We start from the raw sequence: 21,122 nt of genomic DNA, 5'->3' as shown, positions 1-21,122 counted from the left end.
TATTCACACCTGACCCTATCATAACCCTCAGTTTGTACTAGTTTTCAGCCTCAGATGGTAATATGACTCCCACAGAACATTAGAAATCATAGCAATTACAGAAGTACATTGCCATATATTGCAGAATGGTTTCCTCGAACAATTGAGCAAACTGATCCAACATGAGGGATTTAAAACCAGGGGGCATAGCCCTAGGAAAGGTTTTAAATCAGGGTTTCAAATAAGAAAGGCATGGCTTCCAGGCAAGCTTCAGTCCCAGTATCTCTATTCTTTATGTATGTTATTTTGGGAGTTTTACTAAATTCGCTGTGATGTGCTCCCCTTGGCTAAGATTACCTCTTACTTATTATCATTGTCCCCTAAGGTACTGTGGATCCTAGCACAGGCAAATGTTGAGCAGTTAGTACACCCACAGCTTAAAATTTTGATGAGGTTCAAGTGTTTAGTGCAATCTAACAGCAAATAGAAGAAACAATGTGTGGTGCTATAATAGATTCATTTTTTAAATAATAATTGGAATACATTATTGTTCTCACATTTCCCTCTTTACTTGTGATTCCGCTCCAGTATTCCATCTATCTATGCACAATTTGCCATCAGAGTTTGAAGTCTGTGTGTAGTACGAGACAACATGTTTGTGGCAAACGCCACCACTATCAGAAACAAAGGAAACAGGAAAAAATAGAGAAAAGGGTCTGCCTCAATTTCAGAGTGCATCAGTTTGTGACACACTTTCATTCCCTGATTGTTATTCCTGCATGTACATGTCATATGTGCTTTAAAGTCTTAAACGCTTAATTAGATCATACTGAACTCAATAGAGGAGATGTGGATTCAAGGACATAATCCGTCCCTTGTACTGTTGTAAAATATTTTAAGACTGTGACATTAGGCTGCAATTTATGTCTGGCAGTGATGAAGGTTTAACCTAATAGCATACATAAATGCATTTTTACTCTCATATTAACAAAAGCTTATTGTCAGTGCTTTTAAAAATCATTGGTTTTCTTACTGCACAAGGCACATGTGCCATTCACATTCCAAGTGTGTATACTCACATACAGAGGCACTGACTTGGGCCCCAGAATGGAAGATGGCAGGAAGCCCAAGTACGTGCTCCATGGGAAGCAGGCTTCAGGCACCAGGCCCATTGGCAGACCAACTCTGCATTACAGAGATGGCTGTAAAAAATGGCTGGTAACATTAACTCAACTGTGCCCAGAGACAATCAGTCAGGGTTGTGTATCCACAGCAGTGACCAGAGAATAAATGACTGCTAGAGGGAGCACAGAAAGAGTGAAGAAAGTCATGGTGCATCTGTAAGAGCAAAACCAGTTACAGTCGTACCTTGGTTTTTGAAGAAGCTTAGTTCACGAACAACTTGGAACTCGAACGTCGCAAACCCGGAAGTAGGTGTTCCGGTTTGCGAACTTTGCCCCGGAAGCCAAACGCTCCTGCAGTCAATCAGAAGCCGCACCTTGGTTTCCGAATGTTTCGGAAGTTGAACGGACTTCCGGAATGCATTCTGTTCGAAAACCAAGGTACGGCTGTACCTTCTTCTGCCCCAGCTGCAACAGAACATGTCTCTCCCATATTGGTCTCTACAGCCACAGCAGGCGCTGTAACTCTCCAATTGTTTGACTTTACCCCTGACGGCACACTCTTCCACTGTCTCCTAAGACAGGCGGATGCCAACCAATGTTTTAGGGTGAAACCTTCCAAAGAGAGCTTCCAGCATGCATATTCACAATATAAAATCAATACCTTGGGGGGGGGGACTATTGGGCACATTTGGAACTTTGATAAAGTGCTGTGGGTCAAAAAATGGTTGCCTGGGGTGTGTATGTGACATAACACAAAATGGCTACTGCATCTAAAAGAACAGAAAAAGAGACAGGGCCACAAAATGGTATCTGCATCTCCACAGTCACTGGGACAAAAGGCACCTACACCAGAAGTAGAAACAAAGAACGCTCACTCACACTTCCTATTTTCGTACTTTTGTATAATGCATGAAGCCACTTTTAATACCAGAGTTTAACTTTGGTTATAAATCAGGCTGAATGTATTTTTGTAACAGAAATGTATGTGCAGAAAAAGTTACTAGCTACAGTGATAAGTAATAATGATAATAGCAACTGTAATAGAAACAACCAAGAAATTAATGTGCCAAAGACAGATGCAGGAATTCACAGGAAATCAGCTATTACCGTACCAGTTTAATTTGTTTGGTTATTATGCTTTACACGGCTTCATTTTTATTTAAAACATACAGGAAGTTTTTAATGTAATTTCTGAAGCTCACTGTGGTGCACTTTTCCCTGAACATTTATGATGTTCCCACAAGTCTACATCCAAAAAACTATTATAAGATTAAATGGAACCAGGTGGGAAATTTAAGATAGTAACGATATTGCAGGGAGCAAAGACAATATGTAAATATCACTGCAGTTTCTCTGACATTAAATTAAACTAGGAAGGAAAATGAAATCAGCAGCAGTATGAGATACTGAATTAATTTTCCTTCAAATATTAAAAGTAATGAATCTTCTGCTCATTTTTGGATTGTTAAAGCTACCTTAATACTAAATAGGTTACTTTTACTGTGTTACTTAATTCATTTTAATACTGTAATGCTCCTCTGATCATCAATCAATGACATAATCAAATGACGATAATGCAGAGAAATGCTACTGGAAATGGTATATGCAAAAGGAAGTTGTGGATTTAGATCCTGAAGCTGAATCTCTATGAGAAGCTCAGGTTTCATTGCAGTTTCCAGTTAAGGTGTATTGCTTGCAGCTGTCTTAGCGACAAAGTTGACAACAGGGGGACTGAATTTAGAAGGGCACATTCATCTTTTCTTATGGGCCGAGAGGAAAGAGGGAATTTGTACGTAGGTCATCTCATCCTTCCTGAATAACTGGGTAGTCTTATGTGACTAGGCAAAGCACTAAACACCTTAGAACCGAATTACATTAAGAACCATCTGATTCCTTATGCTCCACCTTAATCACTGAAATTCTCTGATGGGCACTTCTGATGGTTCCCCGAGACTGGAAGACAGGACGCAGCAGACTGAACATACAGGGATAGCCCTGACTCTCCTTCCATAAAGTTAGCCTCAGCACGGGGCTTTAAGGATCCCTTGGAATAACTGCCCTGGGTTCTGCAGCCATTATGTTGGAAATCACTGTCTTAAACAAAAAGGTTATGACAACTGGAATAATGTGGTAGACTAACTAGAGGGTTGGTCACCTAACAAACCAAATCCCTCCCAACACCATTGTCTCATCCATGCACCAAAACTAGCTGTACCTGACTAGCTTTTCCTGGGCATGAAACAGTTAGCATTTCTCTTAAACTGGGCCCAAAAGAGGAACAAATATTAAAGATAATATGTGGCACAACTAATTATTCTAAACTATTTTTCTGTACTAGAACTAATAAAAAGTGAATAATATTATAAACCTATCCTAAATTAACTGTAGAATTCTTCTCTTCTGTTTTCTGCTATTACAAATAGTATCTCAATTAATCTGTTTCCCTCAAGCCTGTACAGATTCCCCCAAAATGTGTTGTTAACTTATAAGAGTTAGAAATAACAAATGCCTGACACCTTATTGGACTGCAGAAATCCTTCAGAATGGGTACAGACTTTCATTAATCATGTACACTTGAGCAGCAAGCAGTTCAGCAATTGCTGAGTATGCTGGATTTGAGATTTCTAACAACTCCTGCCCACTGTCTGCGGTCACTCTGCAGGAAGGAAACCCAGCAATCTACCACAGAGAAGTAATGTAGAACCAACCTTGACTGAAAGGATAGGCTACAACTGTAATTAGGGAACCTTGTTTTTGTGACTAGTGAAATTAGCACCCGTTTATATATGTCATACACATGAACCCTTGTTGACATCTTGAGGATAGGGAAATGTATCTGCTAATCAAAACATGTAATTATGTCCTATGAAGCTGAAGTAACACACTGAGCCCTTGAATATTGTGGTGTTAATGAACAGGGAAATTCATTTATCCAATCACCTCAAGCCGTCCTTTCATGCTGTTTCCCTGATCTCCATACCAACAGAGATTAGGAGAAAGCTAAAGCTGTTGTATATCAACAGAAGGACCGTGAATGTACTCTCAAATATCATTCATTAAATAGCCATCTATTAAGAGAGAGGCTATTTTCTTCTGACAAATAAGATAAAATAATAAATGAATTAATGAGATGTAGGGTATATAAAACATAGCATGCTAAGTCATCTCCCATTAGGATTGCTAGTGACATCAAGTCATATTTAGGCAGTTAACAACTAGTAATATGCTAACTGTTATAGAGTGTAAATTAAGAAGTTACTTCTGCATTTCTTTACTTCATCTATTCTTTTTTTTCTTTTTGAAAGGAAATAAATGGTTTGGAGCTAAAGTGACTAGGTTCGATAGAGAAAGTACAGCTGTACCCTGAAATAACATGTGCCATGGCAACTTGACTTAGCTGATAAATCATGAAACACTGAACTCACTAGATGGATAAGAAGCTTCGCTCAGGATGGAAGTACTATTAAAATGCATGTCAAGGCCCATTACATCAGCTATTGTAATTAGTGAATAAGGATACACAGGTGGTGGTTGGGCTACTTAATAGCACCAAATAATGGCCGTGCATTTCTGTTCTACACTTTCTGACACTGTGTCTGATCAGTGACAACATGGGCAACAACATTCTGCGCACAAGTTCTGCCGTTTCTTTTTGTCTGTCATGCCTTTAGCACATCCACTAAAAAGTAGGAAAGTCACAACTGACAGGACACTTTTTAGTGTTGCTACTCTCCTGACAACCATTCTTATGGAAATCTTTTATGTGAGTGTTTTTTAAAAAACGCCTTAGCTAGAAACAAGACTGAAAACAAAGGCAAACCATTTAAATGCTGATGTACAACAGGGTCAAAACATGTCTGCAGTGTATTAGGCTTGTACAGAAAGAATAGCAACTCCTTAGCATGCCCTACACTGAGAAACAGACTAGAAATGGCCACAAGAAACTCATTTCTTTAAATGCAAGTTTTCCTCAATCACACAGAAAGAAGGGGATAGGGGTTTCCATTTAAAGAACTAAAAGCACCATGTGTGTGCTGAACTACCACTTCACTTCCCAGGTAATTTCCCCACCACTTCTGGAATCTGAAATGCAGTTTCTCTTTATTTTAAAATTACTTCCCCCACCCCCGGCTTTAATCATGTTTGGCCCCATTCTGCAGTTATGTACACCTATGTCAGCACACATCTAGTGACTTCATTTTAGAGAGACAATTCTGCCACACCAGTGTCTAATTTAAACACTGCTCAAGTGTTTAACACATTTAGACACATATCAAGTAGAATCAATATGGATACACCATTCAACATTTGAGACAGCATGCAGCATTCAGAGTAAGCAGAGTAAGCATTCAGAGTTATCATAAAGGACTGTTTTCCAAATACAAGAAAATTTCAAAGCTTTCTAAAGACAACAAGCAAGAGAGCTGCATCCTATGACCTGAGTTTTGGTGGTTTATTTCAGATCAGTATGTGAAACTTCAGCCCCTTCCTCTAAAATACCCTCTGCATCACAGTATCACTGATTTCAAAGTTGTGCTCCTCCTGGTTAGCAGCCCAGTCCCAACTCGTCACAGAACCTGTGTGAAGTCCCATGCACCCACCTAACCACAAACTTCTTTTTTGGTGTCTCCTTTTGCCAGCATTCTTCCTTTCTTGGCACACCCTCTCCCTTCTTTCAGTCCACAGCTGCTTCTGTCCCTTCTCTCTTTCCTTGCATAACAGCCTGCAGTTTCCTATGCCCTTAAAGACAGATGTGTCAAATACAGTGGTACCTTGTTAGTCGAATGGCTTGGCTTCTGAACAAATCGGCTCCCAAACGCCACAAACCTGGGATCGTGTGTTCTGGTTTGTGAATATTTTTGGACGCCGAATGTCCAAAGTGGCTTCTATGCCTTCCGACTGAGTGCAGAAAGCTCCTGCAGCCCATAGGAAGCCGTCCCTTGGTTTTCAAACTGTTTCAGGAGTCAAATGGACTCCTGTAACAGATTAAGTTCAAGAACCAAGGTACCACTGTATAAGATGCAAAGAGTAATCAGGAGTCACCAATGTGGCTCACCATGTGTAGGGGAAATCCATCCCCTATAAGGAGTAACAGTGTAGGTCTCTGAAAATTTAGTGTGTAAAGGAGGCAAGTGTACTGTAAGTGAAACAGAGAAACTGTTAGTATATATTTAAATAATAACGGGTATTGGTTCTTACTTTTAGGTATCTAGGGATGTGATCCTGTCCCAAATAAATGTATTTTGACATATTTATAGCTTCACCTACTAACCAAAGTTCTTGAGGCAGCACACAATGGGAGGCATTCGCTTAACAAGTCTAATCAGTGGAAGCCCTGAACAAGGTCTTCCACTTGTACAAGTGGGACTTTCCCCCTTCCACCAGGAGACTAAGGAGAACCTCCAGAACAGGTGCAGAGGGGGGAGAGTGGGGTTGCTCCTTCTGGCAACCTGAAAAAACTGCAACTTAGCACAACAGTGAATTCCTCCCATTACATTTAAACCAATAAAATAGACAATAGTACAAGTCAGATCAGGAAAAGTGCCACTAGTGCAAGGGAAAACCAGCATGGCTAACAAACAAGAGCCAAAAATGCAATCAGAGGGAAGATAACTTTCTTCAGAAAGTGGAAGTCTTGTCCAAATGAAGAGAACAAAAAAGAGCACAGATGCAAAGGGAAACGAAAAAATAAATTATGGAATCTGGCTCCACAAACTTGGATGGCTTTAAAAAAGGAATAGACAAACTCATGCAGGACAATTTAATGTCTACCAGCCATGGAGCCTATGTTGTGTCTCCACTGAAAGAGACCTCAGAGTCACAAGTGAGAATAGCACTCAGGGTTTGTTTATGGGCTTCCCATAGGCATCTGGTGGCTACAGTAAGAACAGGCTGATGGAGCATTAGTGCCTTTGTCCTGATCCAGCATGGTTCTTCTTATGTTCTAGTTACTACGGCAGGACAAATGTATATATAAATTTGCCCCCAGTCCTGAGATGTTCTAGCTGTCAGTCTGGTCAATAACTGACTGCTGAAGCAACCATACATTCGTTCCTCATAAGCCAGGGCTTCTGCTTCTTATGCCCTTCTGGTTCTGGTGGCAAATGTATCTGAGATCCTGGGGGAGCAAAGGTGTCAGAAGCCTCCCTCCCGGTCCTCAGATATTCCATCTGCAGTGAGGAAGCAGTTCGGGGAAGATAATCACTGACAGGAAGGCAAGGAGGCACTAGTCACAATTGTCATATTTTAACAGTGAAGAAGGCATGCATTCCAGTATGCAGCCTCCTAACAAGTTTTATACTTATTTTAAAAGAAGTAGCAAAAATGAAATAGTACTGCTGTTGTGGAAGCGTTCCTCCATGAAAGCTCAGCTTCATGCAGCAACACCTGCTGGGCTTAGAGAATGAATGAGCAGCAGGAATTTTATTCAAGTGAGAGGAGGTGAATGAGAGAGGACATGACACATTTTTTGGTGAGTGGGTCAAAGTACAAGAGGAATATTTAAGCACCCCCATACACCACATTTACTTCAAGCATTCATGCCATGAAAATGAAATACTCTCAGGAGTCCGTCTCATGAAATCGTTTCCTTTGTAAGACAAGGGTCAGAGAGATCAAAGAATTAGAGACACATCCATTTCTTTGACTACTTTTTACAAATATATGTTTCAGAATGTATAAATCTACTTGAGTGTTTTTTAATTAAAAACATGGTGCAGTTGGTGGAGGAATACTTTTCAAACAGATAATGAGAAAGAGTAGAAAATAGAGAAAGAGAAGGCCTTCCACACTGTCACAAACCCTATCATAAATCTAGTTAGTTTACAGATTTGTACTACAATTGAACTAGAAGTTTCAGAAAACACTACAAGCCAGTACTTGAGAAGTCCAGACAAAACAAAGGAAACAGAGGACTCTAATGGTTCAGCATATGGAATAAGCAAATGAATAAATACAGTGGTACCTCGGGTTACAGATGCTTCAGGTTATAAACGCTTCAGGTTACAGACTCTGCTAACCCAGAAATAGTACCTCAGGTTAAGAACTTTGCTTCAGGGTGAGAACAGAAATCGCGTGGCGTCTGCGCAGCGGCCCCATTAGCTAAAGTGGTACCTCAGGTCAAGAGCAGTTTTAGGTTAAGAATGGACCTCCGGAACGAATTAAGTTCTTAACCCAAGCTACCACTGTACTGTCAATAAAAAGGCTGGTGCAGAATAAAAATTATGAGTGTAACCTATGGCCATCTACTTAATGGGGCATTTAAGCTTGACACACATTTCGTAAATGTATCTTAAAATTTTCCCTAGCCAAATGAACATTTCACTAGCCATGTTCAAAGAGTTAACCTGATCACGGGTGGACTATATATGTGTAGGGAGTCAGGTGCGCACCCACACCATACCTACTCCCAGTGTCCACTGCACACTGTCCTCCCCTCCGTCGAGTGTCTAATACAAATAACTGAACTGTATAGATATCTCATCAAGAACAAGAACTCTGATAATAGTAGGTTTCTGATAGTGCAGAAGATTGTAAACATATTCAGCTGCCCCCTTCAGACTTTCATGCTAAATATGTAACAGCCAGGGTTGTGGTGAGGGAGAGGGGCAGTGGACAAGGGACACTGGGAATGGCACATGCACCCAGCCACATCTAGTCTACCCATGAGCAGGCTAAATGCCTATCCAGGGCTACTGTCTTCATAGAAACTGTTCTCTTTTTCAACATTTGTGAACTTTCTAACCATACAAACATCGTGCCAAGTAAGCCAGAGAGATGTGGCAGGTGGTACTATTGTACCATCCTATCTTCACATTTACCTATGTTTTAGCTTCAGTGGAGAATAATATAACTGGCGCATACGCACACACACACTTTTGAATCTTTTTACCCTTTAGCTTATTTTGACTTTTTTTAGTACAATAGTGATTATTGAGCTATGCATGCCAAATTCACAAAAAACTCAATTCATATCATTAGCTGTCACTAATTATTGTAAACATGAGTAAGTCCAAATAATAATTAAGGGGGGGATATTGTAAGCATCCTTACAATATTGTAAGAAATGACTAAGCATCCTGTTAACCTATGTTTAATTATTGAAGCAAACAGTTAGCAAGAGGACTGCTGCATAAATCTGTTTGCACATGGATTCATACGCGTGTATTATAATTACTCACAGCTGTTGGACTTTTAAAACCATATTAGGATTCTAATTGAAAAACTTTCACACTGACATACATCTATCTGCCAATAGCAAGTGCAGGCTTTAAATCAAAAGCTTTGAATTTCCATTACAGATCTTCTATGTTATGATTCAATCAAACATGAACTTGAGAACTTATTGATTAGACAAAACAGAGTATATTTTCACAAAATAACCAACAGGATTGGGGACAATACCTCATAACACAAAAATATGAGCAGAAGGATTTTCTTAATGGAGGTGCTTATTAGGTAGGAATGTTTATTGCTTACACACAGTTTTCCTGAACTCATAAGCAGATTCCAAGTACATGTTTACAAATAACACATATTACACACACACACAAACACACAATCATAAAACATATATCCCAATCATAAAACATATATCCCAATAAACTAATGTGGCTTTCACTTGGAGTACATTTGTGGTTGAGGTCCAATAATTGTTATAACCCACAAAAACTAAATATCACACTTGACATATCAAGTAGATTGCAGAAGAACAAGAATACATGTCTTTTTTTCCTCACCGTTTGAAAATCTGGTAATGTGGTTTGTAGTATACAAAAGTTCATGCCATTAAAATAACATGGTCTTAAAGGTAAAGGGACCCCTGACCGTTAGGTCATCGCAGACGACTCTGGGGTTGTGGCGCTCATCTTGCTTTATTGGCTGAGGGAGCTGGTGTACAGCTTCTGGGTCATGTGGCCAGCATGACTAAGCCGCTTCTGTCGAACCAGAGCAGCGCACGGAAATGCTGTTTACCTTCCTGCCGGAGCGGTACGTAAGCTGGGGAGGCATTAGCTAAGCTTTGGGAAGGAGGCGGGAGGACTCAGGCACCCTGCCAGTCCTCTCACACCTCCTTTCTAAAACCCAGCACCTCACTTACCTGGCTTGGGGAAAGCAGTGTGAGGGCTGTGACAGGGGCATCAAATGATGTGGAAGGCCACCCAAAAAGGCCTTGAGGGCTAAAGATTACAGTAGAATGTGAAGGATTAGTGCTCTGTGTCTTTGGCCAGGTTCTCTACAAGGCTTGTCTCTGCTAGTTATATTTACAATTAATCTTAACTGAATTGACTGAATTAATAGTCTAAGCTTGCACAATGTATTACAAATCTTTTCTTGGTTGGCAATATGGAAGAAACAAGATATAGCAAGCTGTGAAATTTTGGGAGATTGCAGCATGTGTTCAGGAGTGTTAGAAAGCATACAAAGTGTTATAACCAGTCTGAGAACGTTGCATAAACAAAACTGACTACATATGAGAAAGAAAGGTGTGTGTGCAAAATAAGCCTAAAACGCATGCAATAATAGAACTATACTCCCCAACTGTTGCTATTTAAGATGAATCATCTCACTTTCATTTTCTGTGTCTGGTTTTGCACAAAAACAATTTTTTTAGTGAAAGAAAGGAACCACTTGGAGTTTAAGAACATTTGCATATATATAGTGCCTTACCCCATCACCTTTTCCTGCTTATTGCCACAAGTTAGATAATTGATCCTCTTTCCAGATCCATATACTAAAGCACAGACAGCTGGCAAACACAGCTATGTGAAGGGATGCTTCTCTGAAGTGATCAATGTTGAGACACTTGCCAGGCAATATGACTATAATTAAATGTCCATCCCTTTAAATATGTTAGGTCTCTGCATATCAATAGATACTACCTTTGTTAGGTATTTGAATTTTAGAACTTAGGCTCAATCAGGGCCAGTCTGGCACCTGAGGCAAACCACAAATTGGTTTGTGTTACCCACTAGAGAAGAAAGGGAGAGTCAAGAACTACATCAGGAAAAATGAGGGAGATAAAGATAAACAATGGGAAGATGTGCTTTGGATTTTAGAAATCTATATTGCATTTGTTCAATAGACAATGTATCTAGCTAGCATAGTTTCCACACAAATCCCAAAAATGAGTTCATAAATCTATGTCCTGATGGGGTTTGCTACTGGTAAAAACATCTAATTTAATACACTGCAGCCTTTCTTCCTTTATGTTTTGTCCACATTCTCAATTGCCACCAATTACTGTAGCTTCACAAAAATACACACACAAGCACATAAAGAGGTCTGCCAAACAAATCCCTCTAGCGCCAGTGTCACAGCTATACTTCAGACAAACCAACAGGGCATCTGTAAACTTTACTGCAACTACCTTCTCCCAGAGGAATGAAAATGTCACTTTAACAACTGTAGTCCCTTCTGAGTTAACTGTAGGTCTGTATACCCCACTCTGATCTCTAAATCAACTTGTCTGTTTGGCAGACAGTTCTGTCTACCACATTCACAGCTGCCAAATAATTCCAATGCAATGTTAATATTTAAATCTTCCTTCTGAATATTTTATTATCTATATTCATAATTTCTAACTCCACAAAATTATTATGTGCGCATTCACAAAGCTCTTATGAATGACAAGATACTTGCATAACATGTTGCCTTAATTTGTTATGAACGTTGCCATCTGATTTTTGTGTGTATGTGTGTGTGTAACATTTTAATAAATATTACTTACGAAGGCAAATTCACAGCTGTTAATTATTATCATGTTTCTCCCCACTAGATTTGTTAAGTTTTGTGCAAATGATCAAAGGAAAGCTATTCATAAATGTCATCATAATGTATATTTAAACATGCCTGTTTGAAATTTGCTATATTCCAAATGTGTGATATATAAATCCCTGAGAATGTTACATTTTAAGTCTACTTTCAGTCATTGTTATGCTCATCCTGTTGCATCTGAAGTCTTTGGTTCAGCAGGGACATCTCGATTCAGAATGAAATTTGCTATTACCTGTAAAGCATGAACAATGTGTTTCTGGGTCAGTGCCATACACAGAACCATTCTCTAGAGCAGATATCTGCAGGGAAGCTTCTTGGCAAGCAGTGAACTCATAATCAGAATGCAGGACTACAGAGATTCCGGCCAAAGCAGCAGAACTCCCCTTTCTAAAAATAACAAACACATCTGACTACAAGAGCCAAGTACCTGGTATGCAGTGGGAATAACAGACAGAATAGGAGACACAGTTCACTTCTTTTGTTGATGTGGTGGCTTTTACTGCCAAAGATTAAGATTAGTACTTCCTAGACCTACTTCTATGCATGTGGCTTCTAAGGGCAGCTGATAAACGGCAAAACATAGGAAGGCCTAACCCAATATTTTCCACATTTGCCTACCTAAACAGTAGGGTTTTTTATTATTTTTATTAAATATAATTTTTTATTAATTTACAACAAAAACAAAAACACACAATAATTTCACATACAATTTTTCACAAAGTATTTCTTTTCTGGACTAAACAGTAGGGTTGATATATCTGTCTCAGACAAAAGATGCATGTACAACATGCAAATGACCTTTGTTATCATGTGAAGAATTGGCTGTGATAACCAGCATAAACGAATCTGATGAGGAATGCAAAGCAATTGAAACAACAATCTAGAAGGTCAATAGCAGGGGTCAGCAACCTTTTCCAGCCGTGGGCCGGTCCACCATCCCTCAGACCATGTGGTGGACCGGACTATCTTTTGGAAAAAAAATATGAACAAATTTCCATGCCATACAAATAACTCAGAGATGCATTTTAAATAAAAGGACACGTTCTACTCATGTAAAAACACGCTGATTCCTGGACCGTCTGCGGGCTGGAATTAGAAGGTGGTTGGGCTGGATCTGGCCCCCGGGCCTTAGCCTGCCTACCCCTGGTCAAAAGTATGAAGAAAGAAATCTGGGCATGTATAATTCTTCCATGATTTTTTCTGAAAATTTTCAGATTAGAAAAAACAACAACCAACCCTTGCAAGACACTGAGAAACTAATTTTGCACCTCTTTCTTTGGCCAAATTGATTTTGACAAAACTAGCTTGATTAATGAGTCCTTAGGGCTGCTTCTGATATGGATAGCCAAGTACAAACTCTGCATGTTGGTACTGCATGAGACACAGAGATATAAGTGCACACATTTATAATTTTTGACTTCTTTCACATACAGGGTACCTAACCATATTTTATTGCACTTGTCCAATTCTATGAGATTACACCAGATAAAAAATAGTCCCATAATCATATCATGTGGAATAAATTCCAGTATAGCTAGAATACATGAAACATATAAATAACACCACTGAGCCGTCCCATTTTGGTGCAGTACCCTAAAATGAAAATAAGGGGAAGTTATCATTCCACCCCACCCATCTACTCCAAACTTTTCAATGTTACAGACAGGGATGAATGCAGGTTGGCTGACTTCCTATGTGAGGGACAATATATATTACATCTGAAGCTATGAAATTTGATCTCTTATATAAAATTGTGTTGTTTTAAGAAATATAGCTATTCTCTCTACTATTATTATTGTACTAGCTCATATTCAAAACAATTATTCCAATTAAAATTGCCAGCTCTGAAGAAATATTTATTTCAAATACTACCCATGTTTCTATAAAATTAAGGCTTTCTCAGAATCATCTATTTTAAGTACTCCTCTATCCTCTATAATTTTTGCTTGGGGTTTTTGAAATACAAGTAACAAAATAAAGATGGACCTATTTACAGGTCCATGGTTCACAAATGTCTGCAGTAGTTTTAAAAGAAACAACAGAAAAACAAATAAAAGAAAACACAGGAAAAACAAAGTGATGAAAAACCAAGCCAAATGGGCTTCTATCTAGTATTTGGAATAGTACATATACAGAAAAGAATGACTGTGAGGCTGTTTCTTTCTCCCTAGGGAGAAGCTGTCATTTCCATCACTGGAAACGGTACTTTAAGCAACTGTCATGTCTGTAGGGTCCCCCCCCTTCTTATTTTTAACATACTGTACTTTAGGACACAAACAAGTATAGAAAAGCTAAAGCTGTTATTCTGAGCGCTGAAAATAAAAATGCATTATTTTGTTAACATTTTGTCTTTCATTTTATTTTTCTAATTCAAATGTTCTCTCCCAATCATCACACTTTATAATTGAAACTTCAACAAAAATATAACAATTATTTATTTCCTAATTTCACTCAGTTTGCTTGCATTAAAAAAGATAAATTAGCACTGTTGTAAAACAAATTGCACCCTAATGCAACCTTGTTAGGTTCAGTCTATAAAGTACCCTTTAAACGTATGTGGCTGTCAGGCACAATGACTCATGAATATGCAGATCTTTCACTTTTAATAAATTTTCCTTGGAGATCTCATAATGTAAAATTAACTTCTTTGGATAAACGAAAGGTACTGTTTCATTCAATCCTAGAGAGAAAGCAACTTTTTGCTGTTCTGCTTTGAAAAACCTTATTATGATTTGGCTAGCAGGTAAAAAAAGATAAAATATGCTGGAATTAGCAACAGAAACAATTTTTCAAAACTGTTATGTACTGAGTTGAATAGGATCCAAACTGCAGCAGTCTGATTGGTCCTAGAACAATAGGATCCAAAATGCAGCAGTCTGATTGGTCCTAGAACAATAGGATTCAGAATGCAGCAGTCTGATTGGTCCTAGAACAATGCAGCAGTATGATTGGTTGGCAGGAACCACCCAATCATGCTCCAGATATAAGTGAATCCACAACCTGATTGGCTTACAGTAGAATTCCAGAATTAGCCAATCATGTGCAGCCCATTGTGTAAATAATGTATATAAAGCAGATACTTTGAGGGGACATCCATTCATTCCTCCTCACCACTATGAGCTGAATAAAGAGCATGAAATCACTTTGCGACTCTGAGTATATTTCAAAAACCATGAAAAAAACTAGTCAAATACAAAACAATGGTAGACAAAATCTCAAACACGTAACACAGACATTCATTGATCCTTCACAATGTAAGTGTTGAACAAGTTTTTTATGCTTTATTTAAAAAATCTTATCTAATTTTTGCAAACATCAACCAGCTCAATAATACAAGTTCTTTGAACAATATTAACAGAAAGATATAAACAATTCGAAAGCATTTGGGATGCTTCAAATTGTGTTTACTCTCTTCAATATTTTAGGAGACTGCCCCCTCCTCCCCGGTTGATGGGCATTGCCATTCAAATGGTGTGTGTGTGCCACATCATGTGATCAATTATGTGGATGGAATTTACCCCCCCCCCCCAATATTTTATTCAAGTTGGCAACCCTGGTCCAATCACATGAATAATATTCTCACCTGCCCAAATTCAAGGGCTGCATGCTGTCAGTGGTCAGGGCTGAAGCCAGAAGGGGGAAGGGCAAGAGTGAAAAGTGGCAAAAGTCACCTCCTTTTCTTCCTGTGACCCTTTTCTCTTTCCTCCACATCCCTTGCTTCTCCCCATCCAGAAAACTACTGGAGCATCAGATCACTCTTGCTAGAGGTCTGAACTCCTTTTTTTTTTCCTTCCTTCCTTCCTTCCTTCCTTCCTTCCTTCCTTCCTTCCTTCTCTCTCTCTCTCTCTCTCTCTTGATTCCTTCAACCATGTGAAATTAGACTGAGGGCATAAGGTGGCCCACAACTAATACACACAATACAAAACAACAAAGGAAAATAAAATATAGGCTTTACTCCTGTGAATAGAACTCCTCTTACAGGACACTTCTGCCTGAGACAATTTTAACCCCCCACCCACCCCATACTTCCCTTGCCACAAACTGCTCCAGTTGGAAACCTTCTAGAGCCATGGGTGGAAGAAGAGGGAAACAGCAAAAAGTACTGTATATCCCATCTCCTTCTTTCAGCAGGGGTCTCCTCTGACTCTCATTCCCTTCAGAGACTGAAATAAGTCCTGTTTACAGAAGGACAAGTCTGGATCTAGCCCATTAAAACATTTAATGCTTAAATAACAATGCAAAAAATGGTTATATGCTGACCAACAAATACAGTGTTTGTGGATATACAGAAACAAAAAAGCAACCTAGGTGGGAATGTTCACTCTAAATACAATCCAATTTAGCACAATATTTTACTTTTTACTTCTCCCTGCAATTTTCATGCCACATAAGCACAAATAAGCTAAATAAGGCTTATGGAAATTTGTGTCAATGATATCTGCAATTCAGAAAAAAAGAAAGAATTGTGGTTGTATTTTGCAGTACACAATAGAATTGCCTTTTAATAGTAGATTTAGTTCATCTAATCCATTCTTAATCTAATTAATACAGTGTAAAGCATGATGGTAACACTTCTAAAAATAGATGGCATCTTATGAAAAGCAAGCAAGTGATCAGTGCACAAAAGTAATGACAACCTTTTTAAAAATAATAATTAAGGTTGTGTTTTGATTGGACATTTAGGATTTTGAGCATTTTTAAAATTTCTGTTATTTTTAGATGTGTAGTGAAGCAAGTAAGATATTCTAAAACATTTCAGAGCTATTAAATCTGTTTGAAAAATAAATTAAAATTATTTTTTTTCATTTTTTCAAACTACTTTACTAAGCAAAAATATAATACACTAAATATTATTTTGTTAATGACACCTTCTCTTGCAAAAAGAAAACCTCAAACCCTCAGTGAGTTAGGGAGTTCCCACGCATGCAAAACGGGCTCTGGAGGATTGAGTGAATGAGACCAATAGTAGTCCCAAAGTCAAGAAGGTAGTTTCTACATGTGCTGTGGAGGGAAATAAGGAACAAATGGGGCTCATCAACCTGGGAAGGTAGCCGATCTAGAAGAAGGAAAACTCTGATCCTAAACTCCACTGTCTTGAAATATATCTTTGGACTAAGGAGCAAATTCTACAGAAATCCCAAGTGGAGTTCCTAAGACAGTTAGATTGTGCCCCGTACATCTCCTTCTGGTAATTCCTGCAGCCAAGCTGGTGCCAAATGTATTGCTCTGCTTTCCTTTGGACCACATCACTGAAGCCAAGAGGTGGGTCTTGTCATCTGGTCAGCCCAGGACCTGCATACACACTGCCTCAGCTGGTGCCCTGGGGAGGTGATTTGGTGCTGCTAATGTAGTGGTTGACTTCATCCCTGGAGGTAAACTCCAATGTCTCTTAAGACAGATGCCAACACACAACACACATTACAATTCTGAAAAATCGAGCTTTTAGCTTCCCTCTTCTTCAAGGGATGAGGCATGCATTTGTAAATTTGATATGCGAAACGCTAAAGAATTGGAAAGTAGGAAGCAGGTAAAAGGAAGGCTAAACTCATTAAGGCCTTCATTTCTGAATATTTCTAAGTCCAGATGTCAACAGCTGACTCAAGCTTTTCACATTTGTGGGTTAACAATTTTGGGAAAAGAATACAGTCACTTTTTTCCAGTAAACAAGTGTTTGAAATCTTCCACATTCATTATAATGATGTGTGAAACAGCCTCATGGTGATAAACCCCTTTCTACTAGTGACAAAGCTGTCCTCCTTTCCTCACCTAAAGGTTTATTTTGCCTATGATGCCAGAAAATTAAGTGTGAGGCACATTGTCAGGGTCCACACAAGAGATTTCAAGGCTTTAAGTTAGCATACTCTATGAAGAAAACCTACATTGTTATATCTACATTACTTAGTAGCGGATGTAATATTTGTTTGTTTTATATGACGACAACCCGAGGGTGGGGGTAGAGCAGATCAGTAAAAATAATACAGCACATAAACAAACAAAAATTTGAAAACATATAGTTAGAAACATTTTCATTCTTCATCATTTCAGCTGAATTAATCGTTCTATTGGGCCACCCAGAAGTTTGCTTGATGAACCTAGGGCAAAACCACCAAGGGAGACACCCTACTGTCAGAAAGTAATGAAGCGTGCCCCTGCCCTTTGCTTTCAAAATCAATTAAAGGTACTTACGGTCTCAGGTTTCATAAAAGATAATTATTTCACAAACTGAAATTTCACAGGTCATGTAGAAAAAAAACATCAGCGTGTAACAATTCCTCATATGTTTAATACTAAGCAGAAACATGTATCAACTATGTCCTACTCTTCACTCCTCATTGCACAAATCAATTGTACACTGACTACTCATTTTAACAGGCTGTAGAGAAAACGTGGCTTTGTTAAAAACCATGCTGGGTTTCCTCCATAGCTTCCTATCTACACAAGCCCAAAAGGTAACCTAATACTTGAATGCGTGCTGCGCTTCATTATAAATCCCCTGCCCTGGGGGCACAAAAATAAAGAATCAAAAGCGTCCCAATTCCCAATAGAACATAAAGAGTATGACGACTTCAGCATAGCATGATAGTGTAGCATTCATTGCAGGCAGTGTGTAGGCCATACTTTTGTTTGAAGTAACTGTAAAGTTTACCATTCAAACAGGACAGGCAGATTTATGAAATTATTAGATGGGTGAAAAGGCATGCACCTTATGCTAACACAATCATCTCCACTATTAGTCTGCAATGTGTGGACAAGACAGGAATCAAGGTGTGTGTGGCTGCTCTGGCTCAAATGATTTGTCTTTACTTAATGGATACAGAAATATCTGAAGGGGGGGGGGACCCACACAGAAGATAGCTTAAAAGGAAAGGAATTATCTATCACATTTTATAAAATGTAGAACTGATTTCTGTTGTCTCGCTATCAGAGAGAAGTCTGTTTTTAAGCAGAGTGGATGGCATACAGAGTTTTCTTCCACTAGCCTTCCCTTTGATAACTTTCAAGATGATTTGTCGCACTCCTTGTAAGAATTATTGGGAACGCCACACTTTCTTTCAGAATGCACATCATTTCCCCTCCATTGTTTAAACTTTAAACCACCACAAAATTCTTGATGTTTCACCTTCCTCAACTCCCACTTCATTAGTTGTCTTGCTAACATTTTCTGCTGTATGTCCAAACTCAATTACAGCTATATCTATTCAATATATCTATTGAAAAGCTCTTATTGAGAAACTGGTTTCATTCCAAAAATAAAAGCTCAATGCAGTTTAATTCTGCATTACCCCATAGTGTGTCCATTTGAAAACAGATGTAAGAGGTCCAATGTGATTGGCCAGGTGTGTAGACTATGCAGAAAAAACAAGTAACTAGTCTCCATTAATTCTAGAATAAAATGTAATGTGTGCACAGCCTCCCCTCTCTCTGTGTATTTATATCTATTAAAAAATAAAAATGCCCATGTGCTTAGTAGTAATGAAGACACTCAGCTCTAAGGCTGAGCTTTCACTGTGTTCATTGTGAGAGTGCGCAGTTGTCGTCAAACTGTGAGCAGAAGATCTGGGTGAGAGGGTAAACAACTATTTTGTTGTATATTATCTACACACATTTTATTGTTATTATCATCATCTTCATCATCTAAATATCACAATCACCTACACCTAAGCTTGTAGTTCAGGACTCACCAACAAGTAGTGCCCAGAGCCTTCCTTGGCACCCAGATTCCCCTCCCACCACCAGTCTGCTTTAGCCAAAAGAACAGATTGCAGTGTGTACTTGGTTGCAGTGCCTGTGAAAGTTTTTCCAGCTTACAAACGTGGCCATGGGCCAAAAACGGATGGAGATCCCTGCTTTGTGAGTTACAATACAAATTGATTAAAAATGACAATTAAATACACAAGCCAACCACAGTAACCAAAGGATTCCAAGCACACAAGCTAACTATATGTCCCCTCTGTCTAGGCCTTAATATTTAATTTCAAAGTTTTAAGGATTATTAATTTATTGAAAATTTGTCTGGGTCATATTTTCCAATGAATTTTAAGTGTGTATAATTTCTCTAGATTGTGCCCTATGTTTTTCATGAGGCAAATGATTATGTCATAGCCTTTACAATTAATAGTGAAGCTGTCAGAGTGATCTGTGACATTCTAGGAAATTTTGGCCTTCCATTTACCAAGCTACTTCACATTTACATTAAAGTGACTGTCTGTTAGCATTTGCTTGCCAGAATGTGCTTTAATCTGTCACCTTCTTCAGCATGTGTGATGTTCCAGCAGCCTGACAATATTTCCATCTTAATAATCTAGAGTGCTATTTTTCTGATGCAACATATAACACATATCTGATATGTGATATAGCATAAAAGTGAAGGATATAAACTTGTTTTCGGACTTTGAGTAAATAAAGTCCTCAACAGTTCCTGTTTGCTTATTTGTTTATGGAATATGATCTAGCAAATTAGGCCTACAGTTTTCATTACAAATACAATGTAAATGAAACATATTTTGTCTCAATAATCTACCCCTGCATATATACTTGACATTATGTTTATCTTCCTCCTTTTGTGTGACATTTTAGTGTATTTTTTGTTTCTGTGGAAGCCGCCCAGAGTGGCTGGGGAAACGCAGCCAGATGGGCGGGGTACAAATAATAAATTATTATTATTATTATTTCTGTATACATATGGAGAACTAAAAACAGCTCCAAAAGGCTTGAATCAGTTGAAACAATGAAGATTAAGATCTCTTTGATTGCAATGAGCACACTGCAAAGTACTGTATTTCTTGTATCAGTAAAGACAGCATTTTAGTTAGACAATAAACTTCAGAGTTGAAATTTTCATTCACAGAGTGAGGGCATGTGCTTCTTCTCCATTTTAAAGAGGAATCCCTCCTTTGGGGCATGGGAAAGTGGAACAAACAGTTTCAGGAAACACTAGCCAAGTCATAAAAGGTATGCTTTGATATTTTTTTTTGCAAATTTGCTGGCTCCTGCAAGTCACAAAGCAACAAGCCTTAGTCCATTAGTATGACAGGTAGTGTTCTTACTAACAACTGCTTTTTACTCCCCCTGACAAATGTGCTCTGTGCCATGGTTGACGTTTGTGTAGTAATCAGGACTGATGGATAGGGACGCCAATGCTGCCGAAAGTGCCCCCCAATTTAATGTGAGCGATTTGTCAAATGTGTTGCGATTGCATTGCTGTCAGGCACAGCCAGGAAAGCACTTTGTCATCTTTCCACCAAG

At 38.7% G+C, this 21,122-nt stretch overlaps 1 protein-coding gene across 16 annotated transcripts in view; it reads right to left on the bottom strand.

Annotated features, from left to right (window-relative positions):
* The window catches only part of TENM2 (teneurin transmembrane protein 2), a 719,087-nt gene that overhangs the window by 414,252 nt on the left and 283,713 nt on the right, over positions 1-21,122 (bottom strand). The window lies entirely within an intron of this gene.

Source organism: Podarcis raffonei, chromosome 2 (genome assembly GCF_027172205.1).
Source record: "Podarcis raffonei isolate rPodRaf1 chromosome 2, rPodRaf1.pri, whole genome shotgun sequence".
NCBI lineage: Eukaryota > Metazoa > Chordata > Lepidosauria > Squamata > Lacertidae > Podarcis > Podarcis raffonei.
The sequence above is the reverse complement of the archived record's forward strand: the minus strand, read 5'-3'. Positions and strand labels throughout refer to the sequence as shown.